The sequence below is a fragment of the Ranitomeya imitator genome, chromosome 2, assembly GCF_032444005.1.
Source record: "Ranitomeya imitator isolate aRanImi1 chromosome 2, aRanImi1.pri, whole genome shotgun sequence".
NCBI lineage: Eukaryota > Metazoa > Chordata > Amphibia > Anura > Dendrobatidae > Ranitomeya > Ranitomeya imitator.
This window is the reverse complement of record NC_091283.1, coordinates 226,069,404-226,092,089: the sequence shown is the minus strand read 5'-3', so window position 1 is coordinate 226,092,089 and position 22,686 is coordinate 226,069,404. Positions and strand designations below refer to the sequence as shown.

Here is a 22,686-nt window from a genome sequence, read left to right as displayed (position 1 = left end):
CAATGGGCCCTTGGCCATGGTCTGGAACCCTCACGTGTCACAATGGGCTGGAACCCTCACGTGTCACAATGGGCCCTTGGCCTATAAAAAGCAGTGCGGTGGCAGTCCTCTTCAGTCTGCTGCTGGAACAGCGGCGGGCAGCATGGTGATAGGTAGGCAGCAGGGTCTATACCCGGCCGGCCAGCAGGCATCAGGAGAGCTAAGGGAAGACAGCTGCTGGCTTGTTTGTTTTTTGAATTTCCCTCTCCCACACCTCCTCCTGGCACTCGGTAGTAGTGCACATGGGAACAAAGAGGGGGGAGGGTTACAATAGGTGGGGTTATGCAGATTAAAAACGAGGGGCTCCCAGCTTGAACAAACAGCAGATCTGTTATTGTGAAGGCGTCCGCTTTGCTAAAATGTCCTCCTCAGGGCAATCTTTGGCTCCATCTCCCCAAAGGGTATCGGTGTTGGACCTTGGTGCGGCACAAGTCACAAACGATTTCTGGTTAATGCTTCTCGGCCTTTTGGCTAGAACCAAGTGTCAGTGTCAGGGCTTGGTGTGTTGGTGAAAGTACAAAACCATATCTGGTTAACGCTGCTCGGCCTTTTGGCTGAAATCGTCGTCGTCGCCGCCGCCGCTCAAGGTCAAGTGCAGTATCTGTTCTGATCAGTTTAATATTGGATACGTCTCCTATTTGGGGACCATACATTATATGCATTTTTAGAACAGGGAGATGGGAAAGAGCTTGCTCTGTCCACTCCACGCATTGAGCCGTTATTGCGGTCTCTCCGGGAGGGAACGGTGCACTCCTTCTCGGATCTGGCTTCCAAATACTGATTGAATTGAAATCAGTGCACGTTGTGTTTTAACCCATTCTGTGAATTCTTTTCAGGGTCAAAGTTGCACATTTCAGATGCCAAATGCATTTTGCTTGAATTAATGTGACCAATTGCAACATTTTGCGTGCATTGCATTGTTTGCCCCTATGCAAGTCAAGCCTTGTATTGCGTTCAATATGAAATCTATCAATCAGTCAGTCAGTCTTTCTTTACTGGTTGCAACCGGCGTGTGAAGATGTGGACACGTATTTGGCCTTTGTTACATTGTTGCAAATAGACCATCTACAAAGTGAGGCCCCTTCCTTGCTATCAGTACTTAATGCTTTAATTGAAGTAACCCATGAGTAGTTCTGCCATACAGACCACGTTTGTGACAGCATGATTTCTATTGTAAAACATTGTCTCCCTCTTGTGGACCGCTGACTTTTAAATTTGGTGTCTTTGCATTTAAAGAAAGGACCAATTGTGCCTGTGCTGATCTTGAATACGCTGCCTATCTCCACCTGGGTGAGTATTCTCATGCTTTCTAGCAACCAGGTGCGCTGCCTGCATTAGATAGAATCTGGGCGCGGAACCCTCGCGTGTCACAATGGGCCCTTGGCCATGGTCTGGAACCCTCACGTGTCACAATGGGCTGGAACCCTCACGTGTCACAATGGGCCCTTGGCCTATAAAAAGCAGTGCGGTGGCAGTCCTCTTCAGTCTGCTGCTGGAACAGCGGCGGGCAGCATGGTGATAGGTAGGCAGCAGGGTCTATACCCGGCCGGCCAGCAGGCATCAGGAGAGCTAAGGGAAGACAGCTGCTGGCTTGTTTGTTTTTTGAATTTCCCTCTCCCACACCTCCTCCTGGCACTCGGTAGTAGTGCACATGGGAACAAAGAGGGGGGAGGGTTACAATAGGTGGGGTTATGCAGATTAAAAACGAGGGGCTCCCAGCTTGAACAAACAGCAGATCTGTTATTGTGAAGGCGTCCGCTTTGCTAAAATGTCCTCCTCAGGGCAATCTTTGGCTCCATCTCCCCAAAGGGTATCGGTGTTGGACCTTGGTGCGGCACAAGTCACAAACGATTTCTGGTTAATGCTTCTCGGCCTTTTGGCTAGAACCAAGTGTCAGTGTCAGGGCTTGGTGTGTTGGTGAAAGTACAAAACCATATCTGGTTAACGCTGCTCGGCCTTTTGGCTGAAATCGTCGTCGTCGCCGCCGCCGCTCAAGGTCAAGTGCAGTATCTGTTCTGATCAGTTTAATATTGGATACGTCTCCTATTTGGGGACCATACATTATATGCATTTTTAGAACAGGGAGATGGGAAAGAGCTTGCTCTGTCCACTCCACGCATTGAGCCGTTATTGCGGTCTCTCCGGGAGGGAACGGTGCACTCCTTCTCGGATCTGGCTTCCAAATACTGATTGAATTGAAATCAGTGCACGTTGTGTTTTAACCCATTCTGTGAATTCTTTTCAGGGTCAAAGTTGCACATTTCAGATGCCAAATGCATTTTGCTTGAATTAATGTGACCAATTGCAACATTTTGCGTGCATTGCATTGTTTGCCCCTATGCAAGTCAAGCCTTGTATTGCGTTCAATATGAAATCTATCAATCAGTCAGTCAGTCTTTCTTTACTGGTTGCAACCGGCGTGTGAAGATGTGGACACGTATTTGGCCTTTGTTACATTGTTGCAAATAGACCATCTACAAAGTGAGGCCCCTTCCTTGCTATCAGTACTTAATGCTTTAATTGAAGTAACCCATGAGTAGTTCTGCCATACAGACCACGTTTGTGACAGCATGATTTCTATTGTAAAACATTGTCTCCCTCTTGTGGACCGCTGACTTTTAAATTTGGTGTCTTTGCATTTAAAGAAAGGACCAATTGTGCCTGTGCTGATCTTGAATACGCTGCCTATCTCCACCTGGGTGAGTATTCTCATGCTTTCTAGCAACCAGGTGCGCTGCCTGCATTAGATAGAATCTGGGCGCGGAACCCTCGCGTGTCACAATGGGCCCTTGGCCATGGTCTGGAACCCTCACGTGTCACAATGGGCTGGAACCCTCACGTGTCACAATGGGCCCTTGGCCTATAAAAAGCAGTGCGGTGGCAGTCCTCTTCAGTCTGCTGCTGGAACAGCGGCGGGCAGCATGGTGATAGGTAGGCAGCAGGGTCTATACCCGGCCGGCCAGCAGGCATCAGGAGAGCTAAGGGAAGACAGCTGCTGGCTTGTTTGTTTTTTGAATTTCCCTCTCCCACACCTCCTCCTGGCACTCGGTAGTAGTGCACATGGGAACAAAGAGGGGGGAGGGTTACAATAGGTGGGGTTATGCAGATTAAAAACGAGGGGCTCCCAGCTTGAACAAACAGCAGATCTGTTATTGTGAAGGCGTCCGCTTTGCTAAAATGTCCTCCTCAGGGCAATCTTTGGCTCCATCTCCCCAAAGGGTATCGGTGTTGGACCTTGGTGCGGCACAAGTCACAAACGATTTCTGGTTAATGCTTCTCGGCCTTTTGGCTAGAACCAAGTGTCAGTGTCAGGGCTTGGTGTGTTGGTGAAAGTACAAAACCATATCTGGTTAACGCTGCTCGGCCTTTTGGCTGAAATCGTCGTCGTCGCCGCCGCCGCTCAAGGTCAAGTGCAGTATCTGTTCTGATCAGTTTAATATTGGATACGTCTCCTATTTGGGGACCATACATTATATGCATTTTTAGAACAGGGAGATGGGAAAGAGCTTGCTCTGTCCACTCCACGCATTGAGCCGTTATTGCGGTCTCTCCGGGAGGGAACGGTGCACTCCTTCTCGGATCTGGCTTCCAAATACTGATTGAATTGAAATCAGTGCACGTTGTGTTTTAACCCATTCTGTGAATTCTTTTCAGGGTCAAAGTTGCACATTTCAGATGCCAAATGCATTTTGCTTGAATTAATGTGACCAATTGCAACATTTTGCGTGCATTGCATTGTTTGCCCCTATGCAAGTCAAGCCTTGTATTGCGTTCAATATGAAATCTATCAATCAGTCAGTCAGTCTTTCTTTACTGGTTGCAACCGGCGTGTGAAGATGTGGACACGTATTTGGCCTTTGTTACATTGTTGCAAATAGACCATCTACAAAGTGAGGCCCCTTCCTTGCTATCAGTACTTAATGCTTTAATTGAAGTAACCCATGAGTAGTTCTGCCATACAGACCACGTTTGTGACAGCATGATTTCTATTGTAAAACATTGTCTCCCTCTTGTGGACCGCTGACTTTTAAATTTGGTGTCTTTGCATTTAAAGAAAGGACCAATTGTGCCTGTGCTGATCTTGAATACGCTGCCTATCTCCACCTGGGTGAGTATTCTCATGCTTTCTAGCAACCAGGTGCGCTGCCTGCATTAGATAGAATCTGGGCGCGGAACCCTCGCGTGTCACAATGGGCCCTTGGCCATGGTCTGGAACCCTCACGTGTCACAATGGGCTGGAACCCTCACGTGTCACAATGGGCCCTTGGCCTATAAAAAGCAGTGCGGTGGCAGTCCTCTTCAGTCTGCTGCTGGAACAGCGGCGGGCAGCATGGTGATAGGTAGGCAGCAGGGTCTATACCCGGCCGGCCAGCAGGCATCAGGAGAGCTAAGGGAAGACAGCTGCTGGCTTGTTTGTTTTTTGAATTTCCCTCTCCCACACCTCCTCCTGGCACTCGGTAGTAGTGCACATGGGAACAAAGAGGGGGGAGGGTTACAATAGGTGGGGTTATGCAGATTAAAAACGAGGGGCTCCCAGCTTGAACAAACAGCAGATCTGTTATTGTGAAGGCGTCCGCTTTGCTAAAATGTCCTCCTCAGGGCAATCTTTGGCTCCATCTCCCCAAAGGGTATCGGTGTTGGACCTTGGTGCGGCACAAGTCACAAACGATTTCTGGTTAATGCTTCTCGGCCTTTTGGCTAGAACCAAGTGTCAGTGTCAGGGCTTGGTGTGTTGGTGAAAGTACAAAACCATATCTGGTTAACGCTGCTCGGCCTTTTGGCTGAAATCGTCGTCGTCGCCGCCGCCGCTCAAGGTCAAGTGCAGTATCTGTTCTGATCAGTTTAATATTGGATACGTCTCCTATTTGGGGACCATACATTATATGCATTTTTAGAACAGGGAGATGGGAAAGAGCTTGCTCTGTCCACTCCACGCATTGAGCCGTTATTGCGGTCTCTCCGGGAGGGAACGGTGCACTCCTTCTCGGATCTGGCTTCCAAATACTGATTGAATTGAAATCAGTGCACGTTGTGTTTTAACCCATTCTGTGAATTCTTTTCAGGGTCAAAGTTGCACATTTCAGATGCCAAATGCATTTTGCTTGAATTAATGTGACCAATTGCAACATTTTGCGTGCATTGCATTGTTTGCCCCTATGCAAGTCAAGCCTTGTATTGCGTTCAATATGAAATCTATCAATCAGTCAGTCAGTCTTTCTTTACTGGTTGCAACCGGCGTGTGAAGATGTGGACACGTATTTGGCCTTTGTTACATTGTTGCAAATAGACCATCTACAAAGTGAGGCCCCTTCCTTGCTATCAGTACTTAATGCTTTAATTGAAGTAACCCATGAGTAGTTCTGCCATACAGACCACGTTTGTGACAGCATGATTTCTATTGTAAAACATTGTCTCCCTCTTGTGGACCGCTGACTTTTAAATTTGGTGTCTTTGCATTTAAAGAAAGGACCAATTGTGCCTGTGCTGATCTTGAATACGCTGCCTATCTCCACCTGGGTGAGTATTCTCATGCTTTCTAGCAACCAGGTGCGCTGCCTGCATTAGATAGAATCTGGGCGCGGAACCCTCGCGTGTCACAATGGGCCCTTGGCCATGGTCTGGAACCCTCACGTGTCACAATGGGCTGGAACCCTCACGTGTCACAATGGGCCCTTGGCCTATAAAAAGCAGTGCGGTGGCAGTCCTCTTCAGTCTGCTGCTGGAACAGCGGCGGGCAGCATGGTGATAGGTAGGCAGCAGGGTCTATACCCGGCCGGCCAGCAGGCATCAGGAGAGCTAAGGGAAGACAGCTGCTGGCTTGTTTGTTTTTTGAATTTCCCTCTCCCACACCTCCTCCTGGCACTCGGTAGTAGTGCACATGGGAACAAAGAGGGGGGAGGGTTACAATAGGTGGGGTTATGCAGATTAAAAACGAGGGGCTCCCAGCTTGAACAAACAGCAGATCTGTTATTGTGAAGGCGTCCGCTTTGCTAAAATGTCCTCCTCAGGGCAATCTTTGGCTCCATCTCCCCAAAGGGTATCGGTGTTGGACCTTGGTGCGGCACAAGTCACAAACGATTTCTGGTTAATGCTTCTCGGCCTTTTGGCTAGAACCAAGTGTCAGTGTCAGGGCTTGGTGTGGTGGTGAAAGTACAAAACCATATCTGGTTAACGCTGCTCGGCCTTTTGGCTGAAATCGTCGTCGTCGTCGCCGCTCAAGGTCAAGTGCAGTATCTGTTCTGATCAGTTTAATATTGGATACGTCTCCTATTTGGGGACCATACATTATATGCATTTTTAGAACAGGGAGATGGGAAAGAGCTTGCTCTGTCCACTCCACGCATTGAGCCGTTATTGCGGTCTCTCCGGGAGGGAACGGTGCACTCCTTCTCGGATCTGGCTTCCAAATACTGATTGAATTGAAATCAGTGCACGTTGTGTTTTAACCCATTCTGTGAATTCTTTTCAGGGTCAAAGTTGCACATTTCAGATGCCAAATGCATTTTGCTTGAATTAATGTGACCAATTGCAACATTTTGCGTGCATTGCATTGTTTGCCCCTATGCAAGTCAAGCCTTGTATTGCGTTCAATATGAAATCTATCAATCAGTCAGTCAGTCTTTCTTTACTGGTTGCAACCGGCGTGTGAAGATGTGGACACGTATTTGGCCTTTGTTACATTGTTGCAAATAGACCATCTACAAAGTGAGGCCCCTTCCTTGCTATCAGTACTTAATGCTTTAATTGAAGTAACCCATGAGTAGTTCTGCCATACAGACCACGTTTGTGACAGCATGATTTCTATTGTAAAACATTGTCTCCCTCTTGTGGACCGCTGACTTTTAAATTTGGTGTCTTTGCATTTAAAGAAAGGACCAATTGTGCCTGTGCTGATCTTGAATACGCTGCCTATCTCCACCTGGGTGAGTATTCTCATGCTTTCTAGCAACCAGGTGCGCTGCCTGCATTAGATAGAATCTGGGCGCGGAACCCTCGCGTGTCACAATGGGCCCTTGGCCATGGTCTGGAACCCTCACGTGTCACAATGGGCTGGAACCCTCACGTGTCACAATGGGCCCTTGGCCTATAAAAAGCAGTGCGGTGGCAGTCCTCTTCAGTCTGCTGCTGGAACAGCGGCGGGCAGCATGGTGATAGGTAGGCAGCAGGGTCTATACCCGGCCGGCCAGCAGGCATCAGGAGAGCTAAGGGAAGACAGCTGCTGGCTTGTTTGTTTTTTGAATTTCCCTCTCCCACACCTCCTCCTGGCACTCCATAGTAGTGCACATGGGAACAAAGAGGGGGGAGGGTTACAATAGGTGGGGTTATGCAGATTAAAAACGAGGGGCTCCCAGCTTGAACAAACAGCAGATCTGTTATTGTGAAGGCGTCCGCTTTGCTAAAATGTCCTCCTCAGGGCAATCTTTGGCTCCATCTCCCCAAAGGGTATCGGTGTTGGACCTTGGTGCGGCACAAGTCACAAACGATTTCTGGTTAATGCTTCTCGGCCTTTTGGCTAGAACCAAGTGTCAGTGTCAGGGCTTGGTGTGGTGGTGAAAGTACAAAACCATATCTGGTTAACGCTGCTCGGCCTTTTGGCTGAAATCGTCGTCGTCGCCGCTCAAGGTCAAGTGCAGTATCTGTTCTGATCAGTTTAATATTGGATACGTCTCCTATTTGGGGACCATACATTATATGCATTTTTAGAACAGGGAGATGGGAAAGAGCTTGCTCTGTCCACTCCACGCATTGAGCCGTTATTGCGGTCTCTCCGGGAGGGAACGGTGCACTCCTTCTCGGATCTGGCTTCCAAATACTGATTGAATTGAAATCAGTGCACGTTGTGTTTTAACCCATTCTGTGAATTCTTTTCAGGGTCAAAGTTGCACATTTCAGATGCCAAATGCATTTTGCTTGAATTGATGTGACCAATTGCAACATTTTGCGTGCATTGCATTGTTTGCCCCTATGCAAGTCAAGCCTTGTATTGCGTTCAATATGAAATCTATCAATCAGTCAGTCAGTCTTTCTTTACTGGTTGCAACCGGCGTGTGAAGATGTGGACACGTATTTGGCCTTTGTTACATTGTTGCAAATAGACCATCTACAAAGTGAGGCCCCTTCCTTGCTATCAGTACTTAATGCTTTAATTGAAGTAACCCATGAGTAGTTCTGCCATACAGACCACGTTTGTGACAGCATGATTTCTATTGTAAAACATTGTCTCCCTCTTGTGGACCGCTGACTTTTAAATTTGGTGTCTTTGCATTTAAAGAAAGGACCAATTGTGCCTGTGCTGATCTTGAATACGCTGCCTATCTCCACCTGGGTGAGTATTCTCATGCTTTCTAGCAACCAGGTGCGCTGCCTGCATTAGATAGAATCTGGGCGCGGAACCCTCGCGTGTCACAATGGGCCCTTGGCCATGGTCTGGAACCCTCACGTGTCACAATGGGCTGGAACCCTCACGTGTCACAATGGGCCCTTGGCCTATAAAAAGCAGTGCGGTGGCAGTCCTCTTCAGTCTGCTGCTGGAACAGCGGCGGGCAGCATGGTGATAGGTAGGCAGCAGGGTCTATACCCGGCCGGCCGGCAGGCATCAGGAGAGCTAAGGGATGACAGCTGCTGGCTTGTTTGTTTTTTGAATTTCCCTCTCCCACACCTCCTCCTGGCACTCGGTAGTAGTGCACATGGGAACAAAGAGGGGGGAGGGTTACAATAGGTGGGGTTATGCAGATTAAAAACGAGGGGCTCCCAGCTTGAACAAACAGCAGATCTGTTATTGTGAAGGCGTCCGCTTTGCTAAAATGTCCTCCTCAGGGCAATCTTTGGCTCCATCTCCCCAAAGGGTATCGGTGTTGGACCTTGGTGCGGCACAAGTCACAAACGATTTCTGGTTAATGCTTCTCGGCCTTTTGGCTAGAACCAAGTGTCAGTGTCAGGGCTTGGTGTGGTGGTGAAAGTACAAAACCATATCTGGTTAACGCTGCTCGGCCTTTTGGCTGAAATCGTCGTCGTCGCCGCTCAAGGTCAAGTGCAGTATCTGTTCTGATCAGTTTAATATTGGATACGTCTCCTATTTGGGGACCATACATTATATGCATTTTTAGAACAGGGAGATGGGAAAGAGCTTGCTCTGTCCACTCCACGCATTGAGCCGTTATTGCGGTCTCTCCGGGAGGGAACGGTGCACTCCTTCTCGGATCTGGCTTCCAAATACTGATTGAATTGAAATCAGTGCACGTTGTGTTTTAACCCATTCTGTGAATTCTTTTCAGGGTCAAAGTTGCACATTTCAGATGCCAAATGCATTTTGCTTGAATTGATGTGACCAATTGCAACATTTTGCGTGCATTGCATTGTTTGCCCCTATGCAAGTCAAGCCTTGTATTGCGTTCAATATGAAATCTATCAATCAGTCAGTCAGTCTTTCTTTACTGGTTGCAACCGGCGTGTGAAGATGTGGACACGTATTTGGCCTTTGTTACATTGTTGCAAATAGACCATCTACAAAGTGAGGCCCCTTCCTTGCTATCAGTACTTAATGCTTTAATTGAAGTAACCCATGAGTAGTTCTGCCATACAGACCACGTTTGTGACAGCATGATTTCTATTGTAAAACATTGTCTCCCTCTTGTGGACCGCTGACTTTTAAATTTGGTGTCTTTGCATTTAAAGAAAGGACCAATTGTGCCTGTGCTGATCTTGAATACGCTGCCTATCTCCACCTGGGTGAGTATTCTCATGCTTTCTAGCAACCAGGTGCGCTGCCTGCATTAGATAGAATCTGGGCGCGGAACCCTCGCGTGTCACAATGGGCCCTTGGCCATGGTCTGGAACCCTCACGTGTCACAATGGGCTGGAACCCTCACGTGTCACAATGGGCCCTTGGCCTATAAAAAGCAGTGCGGTGGCAGTCCTCTTCAGTCTGCTGCTGGAACAGCGGCGGGCAGCATGGTGATAGGTAGGCAGCAGGGTCTATACCCGGCCGGCCAGCAGGCATCAGGAGAGCTAAGGGAAGACAGCTGCTGGCTTGTTTGTTTTTTGAATTTCCCTCTCCCACACCTCCTCCTGGCACTCGGTAGTAGTGCACATGGGAACAAAGAGGGGGGAGGGTTACAATAGGTGGGGTTATGCAGATTAAAAACGAGGGGCTCCCAGCTTGAACAAACAGCAGATCTGTTATTGTGAAGGCGTTTGCTTTGCTAAAATGTCCTCCTCAGGGCAATCTTTGGCTCCATCTCCCCAAAGGGTATCGGTGTTGGACCTTGGTGCGGCACAAGTCACAAACGATTTCTGGTTAATGCTTCTCGGCCTTTTGGCTAGAACCAAGTGTCAGTGTCAGGGCTTGGTGTGGTGGTGAAAGTACAAAACCATATCTGGTTAACGCTGCTCGGCCTTTTGGCTGAAATCGTCGTCGTCGTCGTCGTCGCCGCTCAAGGTCAAGTGCAGTATCTGTTCTGATCAGTTTAATATTGGATACGTCTCCTATTTGGGGACCATACATTATATGCATTTTTAGAACAGGGAGATGGGAAAGAGCTTGCTCTGTCCACTCCATGCATTGAGCCGTTATTGCGGTCTCTCCGGGAGGGAACGGTGCACTCCTTCTCGGATCTGGCTTCCAAATACTGATTGAATTGAAATCAGTGCACGTTGTGTTTTAACCCATTCTGTGAATTCTTTTCAGGGTCAAAGTTGCACATTTCAGATGCCAAATGCATTTTGCTTGAATTAATGTGACCAATTGCAACATTTTGCGTGCATTGCATTGTTTGCCCCTATGCAAGTCAAGCCTTGTATTGCGTTCAATATGAAATCTATCAATCAGTCAGTCAGTCTTTCTTTACTGGTTGCAACCGGCGTGTGAAGATGTGGACACGTATTTGGCCTTTGTTACATTGTTGCAAATAGACCATCTACAAAGTGAGGCCCCTTCCTTGCTATCAGTACTTAATGCTTTAATTGAAGTAACCCATGAGTAGTTCTGCCATACAGACCACGTTTGTGACAGCATGATTTCTATTGTAAAACATTGTCTCCCTCTTGTGGACCGCTGACTTTTAAATTTGGTGTCTTTGCATTTAAAGAAAGGACCAATTGTGCCTGTGCTGATCTTGAATACGCTGCCTATCTCCACCTGGGTGAGTATTCTCATGCTTTCTAGCAACCAGGTGCGCTGCCTGCATTAGATAGAATCTGGGCGCGGAACCCTCGCGTGTCACAATGGGCCCTTGGCCATGGTCTGGAACCCTCACGTGTCACAATGGGCTGGAACCCTCACGTGTCACAATGGGCCCTTGGCCTATAAAAAGCAGTGCGGTGGCAGTCCTCTTCAGTCTGCTGCTGGAACAGCGGCGGGCAGCATGGTGATAGGTAGGCAGCAGGGTCTATACCCGGCCGGCCAGCAGGCATCAGGAGAGCTAAGGGAAGACAGCTGCTGGCTTGTTTGTTTTTTGAATTTCCCTCTCCCACACCTCCTCCTGGCACTCGGTAGTAGTGCACATGGGAACAAAGAGGGGGGAGGGTTACAATAGGTGGGGTTATGCAGATTAAAAACGAGGGGCTCCCAGCTTGAACAAACAGCAGATCTGTTATTGTGAAGGCGTTTGCTTTGCTAAAATGTCCTCCTCAGGGCAATCTTTGGCTCCATCTCCCCAAAGGGTATCGGTGTTGGACCTTGGTGCGGCACAAGTCACAAACGATTTCTGGTTAATGCTTCTCGGCCTTTTGGCTAGAACCAAGTGTCAGTGTCAGGGCTTGGTGTGGTGGTGAAAGTACAAAACCATATCTGGTTAACGCTGCTCGGCCTTTTGGCTGAAATCGTCGTCGTCGTCGTCGCCGCTCAAGGTCAAGTGCAGTATCTGTTCTGATCAGTTTAATATTGGATACGTCTCCTATTTGGGGACCATACATTATATGCATTTTTAGAACAGGGAGATGGGAAAGAGCTTGCTCTGTCCACTCCACGCATTGAGCCGTTATTGCGGTCTCTCCGGGAGGGAACGGTGCACTCCTTCTCGGATCTGGCTTCCAAATACTGATTGAATTGAAATCAGTGCACGTTGTGTTTTAACCCATTCTGTGAATTCTTTTCAGGGTCAAAGTTGCACATTTCAGATGCCAAATGCATTTTGCTTGAATTAATGTGACCAATTGCAACATTTTGCGTGCATTGCATTGTTTGCCCCTATGCAAGTCAAGCCTTGTATTGCGTTCAATATGAAATCTATCAATCAGTCAGTCAGTCTTTCTTTACTGGTTGCAACCGGCGTGTGAAGATGTGGACACGTATTTGGCCTTTGTTACATTGTTGCAAATAGACCATCTACAAAGTGAGGCCCCTTCCTTGCTATCAGTACTTAATGCTTTAATTGAAGTAACCCATGAGTAGTTCTGCCATACAGACCACGTTTGTGACAGCATGATTTCTATTGTAAAACATTGTCTCCCTCTTGTGGACCGCTGACTTTTAAATTTGGTGTCTTTGCATTTAAAGAAAGGACCAATTGTGCCTGTGCTGATCTTGAATACGCTGCCTATCTCCACCTGGGTGAGTATTCTCATGCTTTCTAGCAACCAGGTGCGCTGCCTGCATTAGATAGAATCTGGGCGCGGAACCCTCGCGTGTCACAATGGGCCCTTGGCCATGGTCTGGAACCCTCACGTGTCACAATGGGCTGGAACCCTCACGTGTCACAATGGGCCCTTGGCCTATAAAAAGCAGTGCGGTGGCAGTCCTCTTCAGTCTGCTGCTGGAACAGCGGCGGGCAGCATGGTGATAGGTAGGCAGCAGGGTCTATACCCGGCCGGCCAGCAGGCATCAGGAGAGCTAAGGGAAGACAGCTGCTGGCTTGTTTGTTTTTTGAATTTCCCTCTCCCACACCTCCTCCTGGCACTCGGTAGTAGTGCACATGGGAACAAAGAGGGGGGAGGGTTACAATAGGTGGGGTTATGCAGATTAAAAACGAGGGGCTCCCAGCTTGAACAAACAGCAGATCTGTTATTGTGAAGGCGTCCGCTTTGCTAAAATGTCCTCCTCAGGGCAATCTTTGGCTCCATCTCCCCAAAGGGTATCAGTGTTGGACCTTGGTGCGGCACAAGTCACAAACGATTTCTGGTTAATGCTTCTCGGCCTTTTGGCTAGAACCAAGTGTCAGTGTCAGGGCTTGGTGTGGTGGTGAAAGTACAAAACCATATCTGGTTAACGCTGCTCGGCCTTTTGGCTGAAATCGTCGTCGTCGCCGCTCAAGGTCAAGTGCAGTATCTGTTCTGATCAGTTTAATATTGGATACGTCTCCTATTTGGGGACCATACATTATATGCATTTTTAGAACAGGGAGATGGGAAAGAGCTTGCTCTGTCCACTCCACGCATTGAGCCGTTATTGCGGTCTCTCCGGGAGGGAACGGTGCACTCCTTCTCGGATCTGGCTTCCAAATACTGATTGAATTGAAATCAGTGCACGTTGTGTTTTAACCCATTCTGTGAATTCTTTTCAGGGTCAAAGTTGCACATTTCAGATGCCAAATGCATTTTGCTTGAATTGATGTGACCAATTGCAACATTTTGCGTGCATTGCATTGTTTGCCCCTATGCAAGTCAAGCCTTGTATTGCGTTCAATATGAAATCTATCAATCAGTCAGTCAGTCTTTCTTTACTGGTTGCAACCGGCGTGTGAAGATGTGGACACGTATTTGGCCTTTGTTACATTGTTGCAAATAGACCATCTACAAAGTGAGGCCCCTTCCTTGCTATCAGTACTTAATGCTTTAATTGAAGTAACCCATGAGTAGTTCTGCCATACAGACCACGTTTGTGACAGCATGATTTCTATTGTAAAACATTGTCTCCCTCTTGTGGACCGCTGACTTTTAAATTTGGTGTCTTTGCATTTAAAGAAAGGACCAATTGTGCCTGTGCTGATCTTGAATACGCTGCCTATCTCCACCTGGGTGAGTATTCTCATGCTTTCTAGCAACCAGGTGCGCTGCCTGCATTAGATAGAATCTGGGCGCGGAACCCTCGCGTGTCACAATGGGCCCTTGGCCATGGTCTGGAACCCTCACGTGTCACAATGGGCTGGAACCCTCACGTGTCACAATGGGCCCTTGGCCTATAAAAAGCAGTGCGGTGGCAGTCCTCTTCAGTCTGCTGCTGGAACAGCGGCGGGCAGCATGGTGATAGGTAGGCAGCAGGGTCTATACCCGGCCGGCCAGCAGGCATCAGGAGAGCTAAGGGAAGACAGCTGCTGGCTTGTTTGTTTTTTGAATTTCCCTCTCCCACACCTCCTCCTGGCACTCGGTAGTAGTGCACATGGGAACAAAGAGGGGGGAGGGTTACAATAGGTGGGGTTATGCAGATTAAAAACGAGGGGCTCCCAGCTTGAACAAACAGCAGATCTGTTATTGTGAAGGCGTTTGCTTTGCTAAAATGTCCTCCTCAGGGCAATCTTTGGCTCCATCTCCCCAAAGGGTATCGGTGTTGGACCTTGGTGCGGCACAAGTCACAAACGATTTCTGGTTAATGCTTCTCGGCCTTTTGGCTAGAACCAAGTGTCAGTGTCAGGGCTTGGTGTGGTGGTGAAAGTACAAAACCATATCTGGTTAACGCTGCTCGGCCTTTTGGCTGAAATCGTCGTCGTCGTCGTCGCCGCTCAAGGTCAAGTGCAGTATCTGTTCTGATCAGTTTAATATTGGATACGTCTCCTATTTGGGGACCATACATTATATGCATTTTTAGAACAGGGAGATGGGAAAGAGCTTGCTCTGTCCACTCCACGCATTGAGCCGTTATTGCGGTCTCTCCGGGAGGGAACGGTGCACTCCTTCTCGGATCTGGCTTCCAAATACTGATTGAATTGAAATCAGTGCACGTTGTGTTTTAACCCATTCTGTGAATTCTTTTCAGGGTCAAAGTTGCACATTTCAGATGCCAAATGCATTTTGCTTGAATTAATGTGACCAATTGCAACATTTTGCGTGCATTGCATTGTTTGCCCCTATGCAAGTCAAGCCTTGTATTGCGTTCAATATGAAATCTATCAATCAGTCAGTCAGTCTTTCTTTACTGGTTGCAACCGGCGTGTGAAGATGTGGACACGTATTTGGCCTTTGTTACATTGTTGCAAATAGACCATCTACAAAGTGAGGCCCCTTCCTTGCTATCAGTACTTAATGCTTTAATTGAAGTAACCCATGAGTAGTTCTGCCATACAGACCACGTTTGTGACAGCATGATTTCTATTGTAAAACATTGTCTCCCTCTTGTGGACCGCTGACTTTTAAATTTGGTGTCTTTGCATTTAAAGAAAGGACCAATTGTGCCTGTGCTGATCTTGAATACGCTGCCTATCTCCACCTGGGTGAGTATTCTCATGCTTTCTAGCAACCAGGTGCGCTGCCTGCATTAGATAGAATCTGGGCGCGGAACCCTCGCGTGTCACAATGGGCCCTTGGCCATGGTCTGGAACCCTCACGTGTCACAATGGGCTGGAACCCTCACGTGTCACAATGGGCCCTTGGCCTATAAAAAGCAGTGCGGTGGCAGTCCTCTTCAGTCTGCTGCTGGAACAGCGGCGGGCAGCATGGTGATAGGTAGGCAGCAGGGTCTATACCCGGCCGGCCAGCAGGCATCAGGAGAGCTAAGGGAAGACAGCTGCTGGCTTGTTTGTTTTTTGAATTTCCCTCTCCCACACCTCCTCCTGGCACTCGGTAGTAGTGCACATGGGAACAAAGAGGGGGGAGGGTTACAATAGGTGGGGTTATGCAGATTAAAAACGAGGGGCTCCCAGCTTGAACAAACAGCAGATCTGTTATTGTGAAGGCGTCCGCTTTGCTAAAATGTCCTCCTCAGGGCAATCTTTGGCTCCATCTCCCCAAAGGGTATCGGTGTTGGACCTTGGTGCGGCACAAGTCACAAACGATTTCTGGTTAATGCTTCTCGGCCTTTTGGCTAGAACCAAGTGTCAGTGTCAGGGCTTGGTGTGGTGGTGAAAGTACAAAACCATATCTGGTTAACGCTGCTCGGCCTTTTGGCTGAAATCGTCGTCGTCGCCGCTCAAGGTCAAGTGCAGTATCTGTTCTGATCAGTTTAATATTGGATACGTCTCCTATTTGGGGACCATACATTATATGCATTTTTAGAACAGGGAGATGGGAAAGAGCTTGCTCTGTCCACTCCACGCATTGAGCCGTTATTGCGGTCTCTCCGGGAGGGAACGGTGCACTCCTTCTCGGATCTGGCTTCCAAATACTGATTGAATTGAAATCAGTGCACGTTGTGTTTTAACCCATTCTGTGAATTCTTTTCAGGGTCAAAGTTGCACATTTCAGATGCCAAATGCATTTTGCTTGAATTGATGTGACCAATTGCAACATTTTGCGTGCATTGCATTGTTTGCCCCTATGCAAGTCAAGCCTTGTATTGCGTTCAATATGAAATCTATCAATCAGTCAGTCAGTCTTTCTTTACTGGTTGCAACCGGCGTGTGAAGATGTGGACACGTATTTGGCCTTTGTTACATTGTTGCAAATAGACCATCTACAAAGTGAGGCCCCTTCCTTGCTATCAGTACTTAATGCTTTAATTGAAGTAACCCATGAGTAGTTCTGCCATACAGACCACGTTTGTGACAGCATGATTTCTATTGTAAAACATTGTCTCCCTCTTGTGGACCGCTGACTTTTAAATTTGGTGTCTTTGCATTTAAAGAAAGGACCAATTGTGCCTGTGCTGATCTTGAATACGCTGCCTATCTCCACCTGGGTGAGTATTCTCATGCTTTCTAGCAACCAGGTGCGCTGCCTGCATTAGATAGAATCTGGGCGCGGAACCCTCGCGTGTCACAATGGGCCCTTGGCCATGGTCTGGAACCCTCACGTGTCACAATGGGCTGGAACCCTCACGTGTCACAATGGGCCCTTGGCCTATAAAAAGCAGTGCGGTGGCAGTCCTCTTCAGTCTGCTGCTGGAACAGCGGCGGGCAGCATGGTGATAGGTAGGCAGCAGGGTCTATACCCGGCCGGCCAGCAGGCATCAGGAGAGCTAAGGGAAGACAGCTGCTGGCTTGTTTGTTTTTTGAATTTCCCTCTCCCACACCTCCTCCTGGCACTCGGTAGTAGTGCACATGGGAACAAAGAGGGGGGAGGGTTACAATAGGTGGGGTTATGCAGATTAAAAACGAGGGGCTCCCAGCTTGAACAAACAGCAGATCTGTTATTGTGAAGGCGTTTGCTTTGCTAAAATGTCCTCCTCAGGGCAATCTTTGGCTCCATCTCCCCAAAGGGTATCGGTGTTGGACCTTGGTGCGGCACAAGTCACAAACGATTTCTGGTTAATGCTTCTCGGCCTTTTGGCTAGAACCAAGTGTCAGTGTCAGGGCTTGGTGTGGTGGTGAAAGTACAAAACCATATCTGGTTAACGCTGCTCGGCCTTTTGGCTGAAATCGTCGTCGTCGTCGTCGTCGCCGCTCAAGGTCAAGTGCAGTATCTGTTCTGATCAGTTTAATATTGGATACGTCTCCTATTTGGGGACCATACATTATATGCATTTTTAGAACAGGGAGATGGGAAAGAGCTTGCTCTGTCCACTCCATGCATTGAGCCGTTATTGCGGTCTCTCCGGGAGGGAACGGTGCACTCCTTCTCGGATCTGGCTTCCAAATACTGATTGAATTGAAATCAGTGCACGTTGTGTTTTAACCCATTCTGTGAATTCTTTTCAGGGTCAAAGTTGCACATTTCAGATGCCAAATGCATTTTGCTTGAATTAATGTGACCAATTGCAACATTTTGCGTGCATTGCATTGTTTGCCCCTATGCAAGTCAAGCCTTGTATTGCGTTCAATATGAAATCTATCAATCAGTCAGTCAGTCTTTCTTTACTGGTTGCAACCGGCGTGTGAAGATGTGGACACGTATTTGGCCTTTGTTACATTGTTGCAAATAGACCATCTACAAAGTGAGGCCCCTTCCTTGCTATCAGTACTTAATGCTTTAATTGAAGTAACCCATGAGTAGTTCTGCCATACAGACCACGTTTGTGACAGCATGATTTCTATTGTAAAACATTGTCTCCCTCTTGTGGACCGCTGACTTTTAAATTTGGTGTCTTTGCATTTAAAGAAAGGACCAATTGTGCCTGTGCTGATCTTGAATACGCTGCCTATCTCCACCTGGGTGAGTATTCTCATGCTTTCTAGCAACCAGGTGCGCTGCCTGCATTAGATAGAATCTGGGCGCGGAACCCTCGCGTGTCACAATGGGCCCTTGGCCATGGTCTGGAACCCTCACGTGTCACAATGGGCTGGAACCCTCACGTGTCACAATGGGCCCTTGGCCTATAAAAAGCAGTGCGGTGGCAGTCCTCTTCAGTCTGCTGCTGGAACAGCGGCGGGCAGCATGGTGATAGGTAGGCAGCAGGGTCTATACCCGGCCGGCCAGCAGGCATCAGGAGAGCTAAGGGAAGACAGCTGCTGGCTTGTTTGTTTTTTGAATTTCCCTCTCCCACACCTCCTCCTGGCACTCGGTAGTAGTGCACATGGGAACAAAGAGGGGGGAGGGTTACAATAGGTGGGGTTATGCAGATTAAAAACGAGGGGCTCCCAGCTTGAACAAACAGCAGATCTGTTATTGTGAAGGCGTTTGCTTTGCTAAAATGTCCTCCTCAGGGCAATCTTTGGCTCCATCTCCCCAAAGGGTATCGGTGTTGGACCTTGGTGCGGCACAAGTCACAAACGATTTCTGGTTAATGCTTCTCGGACTTTTGGCTAGAACCAAGTGTCAGTGTCAGGGCTTGGTGTGGTGGTGAAAGTACAAAACCATATCTGGTTAACGCTGCTCGGCCTTTTGGCTGAAATCGTCGTCGTCGTCGTCGCCGCTCAAGGTCAAGTGCAGTATCTGTTCTGATCAGTTTAATATTGGATACGTCTCCTATTTGGGGACCATACATTATATGCATTTTTAGAACAGGGAGATGGGAAAGAGCTTGCTCTGTCCACTCCACGCATTGAGCCGTTATTGCGGTCTCTCCGGGAGGGAACGGTGCACTCCTTCTCGGATCTGGCTTCCAAATACTGATTGAATTGAAATCAGTGCACGTTGTGTTTTAACCCATTCTGTGAATTCTTTTCAGGGTCAAAGTTGCACATTTCAGATGCCAAATGCATTTTGCTTGAATTAATGTGACCAATTGCAACATTTTGCGTGCATTGCATTGTTTGCCCCTATGCAAGTCAAGCCTTGTATTGCGTTCAATATGAAATCTATCAATCAGTCAGTCAGTCTTTCTTTACTGGTTGCAACCGGCGTGTGAAGATGTGGACACGTATTTGGCCTTTGTTACATTGTTGCAAATAGACCATCTACAAAGTGAGGCCCCTTCCTTGCTATCAGTACTTAATGCTTTAATTGAAGTAACCCATGAGTAGTTCTGCCATACAGACCACGTTTGTGACAGCATGATTTCTATTGTAAAACATTGTCTCCCTCTTGTGGACCGCTGACTTTTAAATTTGGTGTCTTTGCATTTAAAGAAAGGACCAATTGTGCCTGTGCTGATCTTGAATACGCTGCCTATCTCCACCTGGGTGAGTATTCTCATGCTTTCTAGCAACCAGGTGCGCTGCCTGCATTAGATAGAATCTGGGCGCGGAACCCTCGCGTGTCACAATGGGCCCTTGGCCATGGTCTGGAACCCTCACGTGTCACAATGGGCTGGAACCCTCACGTGTCACAATGGGCCCTTGGCCTATAAAAAGCAGTGCGGTGGCAGTCCTCTTCAGTCTGCTGCTGGAACAGCGGCGGGCAGCATGGTGATAGGTAGGCAGCAGGGTCTATACCCGGCCGGCCAGCAGGCATCAGGAGAGCTAAGGGAAGACAGCTGCTGGCTTGTTTGTTTTTTGAATTTCCCTCTCCCACACCTCCTCCTGGCACTCGGTAGTAGTGCACATGGGAACAAAGAGGGGGGAGGGTTACAATAGGTGGGGTTATGCAGATTAAAAACGAGGGGCTCCCAGCTTGAACAAACAGCAGATCTGTTATTGTGAAGGCGTCCGCTTTGCTAAAATGTCCTCCTCAGGGCAATCTTTGGCTCCATCTCCCCAAAGGGTATCGGTGTTGGACCTTGGTGCGGCACAAGTCACAAACGATTTCTGGTTAATGCTTCTCGGCCTTTTGGCTAGAACCAAGTGTCAGTGTCAGGGCTTGGTGTGGTGGTGAAAGTACAAAACCATATCTGGTTAACGCTGCTCGGCCTTTTGGCTGAAATCGTCGTCGTCGCCGCCGCTCAAGGTCAAGTGCAGTATCTGTTCTGATCAGTTTAATATTGGATACGTCTCCTATTTGGGGACCATACATTATATGCATTTTTAGAACAGGGAGATGGGAAAGAGCTTGCTCTGTCCACTCCACGCATTGAGCCGTTATTGCGGTCTCTCCGGGAGGGAACGGTGCACTCCTTCTCGGATCTGGCTTCCAAATACTGATTGAATTGAAATCAGTGCACGTTGTGTTTTAACCCATTCTGTGAATTCTTTTCAGGGTCAAAGTTGCACATTTCAGATGCCAAATGCATTTTGCTTGAATTAATGTGACCAATTGCAACATTTTGCGTGCATTGCATTGTTTGCCCCTATGCAAGTCAAGCCTTGTATTGCGTTCAATATGAAATCTATCAATCAGTCAGTCAGTCTTTCTTTACTGGTTGCAACCGGCGTGTGAAGATGTGGACACGTATTTGGCCTTTGTTACATTGTTGCAAATAGACCATCTACAAAGTGAGGCCCCTTCCTTGCTATCAGTACTTAATGCTTTAATTGAAGTAACCCATGAGTAGTTCTGCCATACAGACCACGTTTGTGACAGCATGATTTCTATTGTAAAACATTGTCTCCCTCTTGTGGACCGCTGACTTTTAAATTTGGTGTCTTTGCATTTAAAGAAAGGACCAATTGTGCCTGTGCTGATCTTGAATACGCTGCCTATCTCCACCTGGGTGAGTATTCTCATGCTTTCTAGCAACCAGGTGCGCTGCCTGCATTAGATAGAATCTGGGCGCGGAACCCTCGCGTGTCACAATGGGCCCTTGGCCATGGTCTGGAACCCTCACGTGTCACAATGGGCTGGAACCCTCACGTGTCACAATGGGCCCTTGGCCTATAAAAAGCAGTGCGGTGGCAGTCCTCTTCAGTCTGCTGCTGGAACAGCGGCGGGCAGCATGGTGATAGGTAGGCAGCAGGGTCTATACCCGGCCGGCCAGCAGGCATCAGGAGAGCTAAGGGAAGACAGCTGCTGGCTTGTTTGTTTTTTGAATTTCCCTCTCCCACACCTCCTCCTGGCACTCGGTAGTAGTGCACATGGGAACAAAGAGGGGGGAGGGTTACAATAGGTGGGGTTATGCAGATTAAAAACGAGGGGCTCCCAGCTTGAACAAACAGCAGATCTGTTATTGTGAAGGCGTCCGCTTTGCTAAAATGTCCTCCTCAGGGCAATCTTTGGCTCCATCTCCCCAAAGGGTATCGGTGTTGGACCTTGGTGCGGCACAAGTCACAAACGATTTCTGGTTAATGCTTCTCGGCCTTTTGGCTAGAACCAAGTGTCAGTGTCAGGGCTTGGTGTGGTGGTGAAAGTACAAAACCATATCTGGTTAACGCTGCTCGGCCTTTTGGCTGAAATCGTCGTCGTCGTCGCCGCTCAAGGTCAAGTGCAGTATCTGTTCTGATCAGTTTAATATTGGATACGTCTCCTATTTGGGGACCATACATTATATGCATTTTTAGAACAGGGAGATGGGAAAGAGCTTGCTCTGTCCACTCCACGCATTGAGCCGTTATTGCGGTCTCTCCGGGAGGGAACGGTGCACTCCTTCTCGGATCTGGCTTCCAAATACTGATTGAATTGAAATCAGTGCACGTTGTGTTTTAACCCATTCTGTGAATTCTTTTCAGGGTCAAAGTTGCACATTTCAGATGCCAAATGCATTTTGCTTGAATTAATGTGACCAATTGCAACATTTTGCGTGCATTGCATTGTTTGCCCCTATGCAAGTCAAGCCTTGTATTGCGTTCAATATGAAATCTATCAATCAGTCAGTCAGTCTTTCTTTACTGGTTGCAACCGGCATGTGAAGATGTGGACACGTATTTGGCCTTTGTTACATTGTTGCAAATAGACCATCTACAAAGTGAGGCCCCTTCCTTGCTATCAGTACTTAATGCTTTAATTGAAGTAACCCATGAGTAGTTCTGCCATACAGACCACGTTTGTGACAGCATGATTTCTATTGTAAAACATTGTCTCCCTCTTGTGGACCGCTGACTTTTAAATTTGGTGTCTTTGCATTTAAAGAAAGGACCAATTGTGCCTGTGCTGATCTTGAATACGCTGCCTATCTCCACCTGGGTGAGTATTCTCATGCTTTCTAGCAACCAGGTGCGCTGCCTGCATTAGATAGAATCTGGGCGCGGAACCCTCGCGTGTCACAATGGGCCCTTGGCCATGGTCTGGAACCCTCACGTGTCACAATGGGCTGAAACCCTCACGTGTCACAATGGGCCCTTGGCCTATAAAAAGCAATGCGGTGGCAGTCCTCTTCAGTCTGCTGCTGGAACAGCGGCGGGCAGCATGGTGATAGGTAGGCAGCAGGGTCTA

At 48.1% G+C, this 22,686-nt stretch overlaps 16 pseudogenes; all 16 read left to right on the top strand.

Annotated features, from left to right (window-relative positions):
• Nucleotides 1–573: 573 nt before the first annotated feature.
• LOC138668217 (U2 spliceosomal RNA) lies at nt 574–795 on the top strand (annotated as a pseudogene).
• Nucleotides 796–1,982: 1,187 nt separating this feature from the next.
• On the top strand, nt 1,983–2,204 carry LOC138668216 (U2 spliceosomal RNA; annotated as a pseudogene).
• A 1,187-nt stretch (nt 2,205–3,391) lies between these two features.
• LOC138668215 (U2 spliceosomal RNA) lies at nt 3,392–3,613 on the top strand (annotated as a pseudogene).
• A 1,187-nt stretch (nt 3,614–4,800) lies between these two features.
• On the top strand, nt 4,801–5,022 carry LOC138668214 (U2 spliceosomal RNA; annotated as a pseudogene).
• A 1,187-nt stretch (nt 5,023–6,209) lies between these two features.
• Nucleotides 6,210–6,428, top strand: LOC138668207 (U2 spliceosomal RNA; annotated as a pseudogene).
• Nucleotides 6,429–7,615: 1,187 nt separating this feature from the next.
• LOC138668199 (U2 spliceosomal RNA) lies at nt 7,616–7,831 on the top strand (annotated as a pseudogene).
• A 1,187-nt stretch (nt 7,832–9,018) lies between these two features.
• LOC138668198 (U2 spliceosomal RNA) lies at nt 9,019–9,234 on the top strand (annotated as a pseudogene).
• Nucleotides 9,235–10,421: 1,187 nt separating this feature from the next.
• On the top strand, nt 10,422–10,646 carry LOC138668233 (U2 spliceosomal RNA; annotated as a pseudogene).
• Nucleotides 10,647–11,833: 1,187 nt separating this feature from the next.
• On the top strand, nt 11,834–12,055 carry LOC138668220 (U2 spliceosomal RNA; annotated as a pseudogene).
• A 1,187-nt stretch (nt 12,056–13,242) lies between these two features.
• Nucleotides 13,243–13,458, top strand: LOC138668197 (U2 spliceosomal RNA; annotated as a pseudogene).
• Nucleotides 13,459–14,645: 1,187 nt separating this feature from the next.
• Nucleotides 14,646–14,867, top strand: LOC138668219 (U2 spliceosomal RNA; annotated as a pseudogene).
• Nucleotides 14,868–16,054: 1,187 nt separating this feature from the next.
• LOC138668196 (U2 spliceosomal RNA) lies at nt 16,055–16,270 on the top strand (annotated as a pseudogene).
• A 1,187-nt stretch (nt 16,271–17,457) lies between these two features.
• Nucleotides 17,458–17,682, top strand: LOC138668232 (U2 spliceosomal RNA; annotated as a pseudogene).
• Nucleotides 17,683–18,869: 1,187 nt separating this feature from the next.
• On the top strand, nt 18,870–19,091 carry LOC138668218 (U2 spliceosomal RNA; annotated as a pseudogene).
• A 1,187-nt stretch (nt 19,092–20,278) lies between these two features.
• On the top strand, nt 20,279–20,497 carry LOC138668205 (U2 spliceosomal RNA; annotated as a pseudogene).
• Nucleotides 20,498–21,684: 1,187 nt separating this feature from the next.
• On the top strand, nt 21,685–21,903 carry LOC138668206 (U2 spliceosomal RNA; annotated as a pseudogene).
• The last annotated feature ends 783 nt before the right edge of the window (nt 21,904–22,686 follow it).